This window comes from Brassica napus, chromosome C6 (genome assembly GCF_020379485.1).
Source record: "Brassica napus cultivar Da-Ae chromosome C6, Da-Ae, whole genome shotgun sequence".
NCBI classification, from domain to species: Eukaryota; Viridiplantae; Streptophyta; class Magnoliopsida; order Brassicales; family Brassicaceae; genus Brassica; species Brassica napus.
Genome location: NC_063449.1, coordinates 24,617,636 through 24,622,567, shown reverse-complemented (window position 1 = coordinate 24,622,567; position 4,932 = coordinate 24,617,636). Strand labels below are relative to the sequence as shown.

The following is a 4,932-nucleotide window of genomic DNA, read 5'->3' as shown; positions in this document are numbered from 1 at the left end:
ATAATGAGATTTTTGTTATTTTTTTAAAAAATTATAGTTTTAAAAGTTAAGATCCATAAATATTTAAATATTTAACATATAGAGGTATAGTATTACAATATTAAATTATATCTATTTAATTTATATTATTTATAAATCCAATGAATGATTTATTCTTTAAATCCAATTATTGATAGCCCAATAAAAATTTCTGGTAGGTCCAAAATTTAAATGATAAGATTACAGATTAAATGTAACATGATTTTCTAGGAATATGTCTATTAGGTCCATTTTTAAAAAAAAATCACACATGAATCAAAGTTGTGACTTCTTTTTAATATATAAGATAATAATACGAAAATATATATATAGAATAAGATACAAATACATGTGAAAGTTTGAAACAATCTACTCAATGAAAAAAAATCTATCTATCTTCTATATGTAAAGAAATGTTTGCCTTTCTCCTGTGATGCCACGTCATCCGCCAGCTAGATAAGTCGATCGATTTTACGCCGACACGTGTCGAGCCTTCCAGAAACGCACAGCTTCATTTATTCTAAATCTGATGGGCTTTAATTGTTTGCCCAGAGCGGCCCAAACAAACAAAGTTCGTTCCTAACCTTAATTCTAGTGACGCGGATTCTTCTCTCCTCTTCTTCAACGTGCCGACACGGTCACCTTCATCTTTCGTAAACCGACAATGGAATTTGTTGAAGGTGATGGGAGACGAGATTTTAAAGCTGATCTAAGTGGTGCTAATCTGTTCGTGTCCTTAGAATGAATTTCTTTACGCCAGATAAGAGAAATTCGAACCGTTACGGGATGCAATCAATCGTCGTCATTAGTGATCATCTTAACTGCTTAATTCCACTTTTACCACCATGTATAAAAAGTTACGCCTTAATTCCGTAAACATCATCCTTTGATTCTTTTCATTCCTCACGACGACAGTAAAAACTTTTTTTTTGAGCAGAGTGGCTAACTTATCTCTCCTTCTTCTTGACGCTCAGATACCTCTGGTGATGTTGAGAAACAAACGCCTCCCTTTTCCTTAAAGATCTACATATAACGTTAGGAATAGAGTTCATGGTGTTCTGGAGTTTCTGGTTTCATAACTAGAACATGGAGTTTTGGGAAGGTGATGGGAGACGACTATTTACGGTGAATCTCTGGAGTGAGCTGCCGTTAGTGTCGTTTGTTCTGGCAAATGGAAACCCGAATTATGGGTTTTTAGTGTTTAATCTATCCTTGCAGTCCCGGATTGCAAACTTTATACGGATCATAGGATTATAAACTGAACCTGATCAACATGAGCCAAGCTAATCACATGAGATCTTTGAGTGAGAGTCAATACCTATGGCAAGACAACTGATTTTGCGTATAATTATATCATCATATAATTGAAAATTTAAAACCTCATGTTGGAGACAAATTACAATTATAAAAATGAGATTCCTGTTGTTTTATCTAACCTTGCAGGCCCAGATTGTAGACTTTCAAATGAAAGTTGTTCAAGTAGATGTTACAGAAGTTTTCTGACATATGGAGTTGTGTTGGAAGCATGCTGGTAGCTCACGATTTGTCTCTCACTTTTAAGGGTAATTCTATTGTCTTAGCTAAAATGTTGCCAATCTAAAGATTTAACTTATATGTGTTTCGTGGTCAAGGCTGGCAGATTAACTTAGGTTTCTGCAATAAATAAAATACTGCAGAAAAATAAATACAGATTTGAATGGGAATGTTCTGCTTATACGGGTTTGACGATCTTTGGAATCTATCATGGTATTGATCACGACATTGATGGCCGTCTATGGTTTTAAACTAGAGTAGCTTCCTTCAATTTAAATTAATCTAAGAAAAATATAGTGTTACGAAATAGATGGTGAAGATATATAATGGGCATATGTCTATTTTTATTGTTCAGATTAAAAGAGAAGTATCGAATATTATTGTGAGAGTGGTAGTTGGTAAACTTTTGCTGTCACGAAAGATGAATATAGAGCTCTCACATGTAAGACGCCAACATAAACTATAATGTGAGTTTCTTCTTTTCTTTTATTGTTCTTTCCACATATCTCTAAATATTCTATGTTTTCTACGTTCTTACTAATGCAACTCTTGGATAAGAACCATACAACATGAAAGACTAGATGTTTTATGTTTTCCTCTGTTCTTATCAGAAAATGTATTTTTCTTTCTATTTTAGCTAATTTAGAATGGAAGGTTAGTTTGTTTAGATCACTGAGGAAGCTAGAGAGCTTGAAAAGCAACTCAGACAGACCACTTAGGAGAAGAATGAAGCTGTGCGAGGCCAAGACTTTGGGGAGGGGTTGTCTTCGAGTTTGTCTTACTGTCTATAAACCCAAGATAAGTGTTGTCCGATAAATCTAGCTGTCTTTTCCAATATTGAGCAGAGCCTCCACGCCGGTTATTGGCCAACACGAAGCTGTCAAAGCCATTAACCGGGAGATTCGACGTGCATGTGCTGGGCTCAAGAATCCGAACCGCCCAATCACAAGTTTCATTTTAAATGTTAAAACGATTTTTCTTTAAAGTGTTCTATGTACATTATATTTTATGTAATTCTTTCATGCTGCTTGATCGTAGATCTAAAACATCACACTGGATTGTGTTTCGCTGCAAACAGATTTGTAAACTATGCATTTTAAAAAATGTACTTATCATTTCTCATATTTTTTTCTTCTTTTTGGTGACAGTTAAAAGTAGTTCGCCGTAATGGAATTACATCATTCGGATTGGATTTTATGAAAAAAAATTGCGTTGTCTAAGTAAATAACTAAATAAAAGTAATACCTTCAAAAGTTAAATTGACAATATTAATACAGCACAAGACGTTGGTAAATGTTTTTATTTTTCTTTTTCTAAAACAGTTTTAATCATTTAAGAAAGAAGGTTTGATTTACAAACTATTTCCTGAAAACTATAAGCCTCTGGCCAAGATAAAGTAAAAACAGAATAGAAGCCAGGGGCAAAGACAGCTAAGGGGGTCAGCTGACCCCACTACTTTTAAAAAAAATATATATTTTTAAGATAAATTTTGTATTGACCCCACCTTAAAAAAATAAATTTGACTCCACAAAAATAATTACAAAACATTAAAGGCAAAATTTAATTATACAACTAATATATTTTCATTTTTTATTTTTAAAACTTTGGATTTATATTAGTTTTAATCTTATTTTATTTCTATAGTTGCAAAAAAAAAAATTAAAATCATTAAACATGTTTTGGGTATTTAAACTTTAGTGTTATTTTAGTTTAAGCCCAACTTATATTAAACCCAAATAAATTATAATACAGAAACATTGAAAATAGGAAAAAAAAAACCTTTGTCTTCCCCTGCGAACACAAGACGACGGCGACCTGTTCCAACTCGTGCTCTCCACATTCAGGTTCGTTATTTATATACTTTTTTTTGTTATATTCTACTCTTTTGTTTATTTTTTTACTTTATGTCATGATCTGAATATTTTTAATGATTAGTTTTATATGTCAAAAAGACTATTCTATCTTATTTAACAGAAAGCTAATGGATAAATTTCTAAATCCGAAAAGAAAATCTCCATCAACCGATGATATTCATCTAGACGACATGCCGCATGATCCCGGAGAAAGAAAATGGATTCACGAAATCGCATCGGTGATCAGTTTCTAAGTGATTGTCTTATTTGTTTTATTGAAAAAAAAATATTTGAAGATGTAGCCAATGAAACCGTTATAAAAAGGTTTCAAGCTATGAGTGAGCATAGAGTATATTTGTAGTTTTTTTTTTGGTATAATACATTTGTAGTTTTTTGGTCATTTAAACATTATGTTTTGAATTTTTTTTTCTGACCCCAGTACAAAAAGTTTCTGGTTCTGCCACTGATAGAAGCAACATAAAGGATGATGGATAGTGACGAGATGATGTTGTGGACGTCTCGATCTATTTTTTTAAGCAAAGCTTCATGGGTGATGTAGTGCTGGTTGTGGAGTACATTATTATACAGTTTCCAAAGGTGAAAAATAGGTCCTTGAGCTCTTATCTTCCTGAGAATAGGTGGTAAGTGTTCCACACTACTTAAACCTTATTGTGAGTACTCACAAACTTATCCTTCAGAGTCAAAACTATAACAAAATAAAAATAACCCACCAATTATGGTTTTAAAATTAAAGAAAACAAACAATGTTACATAGACTCACCATGCATGTCTTCAAGTTTTTTTTTTTTTTAAAAGATACAGCTTGAGAGTCGAATAGACTCAAAAAAGAGAGTCCAGTTTTTATTATATAAGATGGTCGTTACAAAAGTTGCCATTAAACAAATATCAATTTTAATATATTGGTGTACTTATATAAGAAACTAATATCGTTAAAATATACAGTTTGTTTTCATAAAGACAACAAAAATATTACTTTCATAAAAATATTAACATGGTAACTCTATAATAGATAACAAACCCATTTCAATAAAAAAAAAACATTAATTATACATTAATATCTATCAAGAAGGTGACGATATTTAACCCAAAACCTCAGCTATCTAAGTACACTAATACATCAAAATACAACACAAAAAATATATTCCTTCCATTCAAATCACCATGAAAACAGAACTACTTTACCAGCTATCCTTCACCTTCACAAAGGGATCTAACCATCAATATAAAGAGGTTTAATACAAATCAAAGAGATATAGCCATTAATATCAACTGCTCTACAACTGCTTTTGGTTATATAACCGAACACAGAATTTATTAAATCATTTTTCGATGACAAAAAAACATAAAAATTGATGATGATGGTATGGAGAGAGGAAAGCTCTATCTACCAAATGACTTCTCACGGATTCCTAGAGCCTTTACTGCTAATTCCTCAAAACAGTCTGGTTGAGAAGGAGTGACTGCATTGGGAAGGTTATGGACTGATCTTCTGAAGCAACTTACTTCT

General features: G+C 32.1%; 1 long non-coding RNA gene across 2 annotated transcripts; it reads left to right on the top strand.

The window, feature by feature from the left end:
* The first annotated feature begins 353 nt into the window (after positions 1 to 353).
* Positions 354 to 2,675, top strand: LOC125588992. 2 transcript variants are annotated; one of them, XR_007325187.1, is made up of 4 exons: positions 354 to 1,580; positions 1,695 to 1,764; positions 1,907 to 2,018; positions 2,211 to 2,675. It is a non-coding gene; the product is annotated as an uncharacterized LOC125588992 (long non-coding RNA). The 2 variants fall into 2 exon arrangements; XR_007325188.1 differs by having other exon boundaries at positions 1,907 to 2,675.
* The last annotated feature ends 2,257 nt before the right edge of the window (positions 2,676 to 4,932 follow it).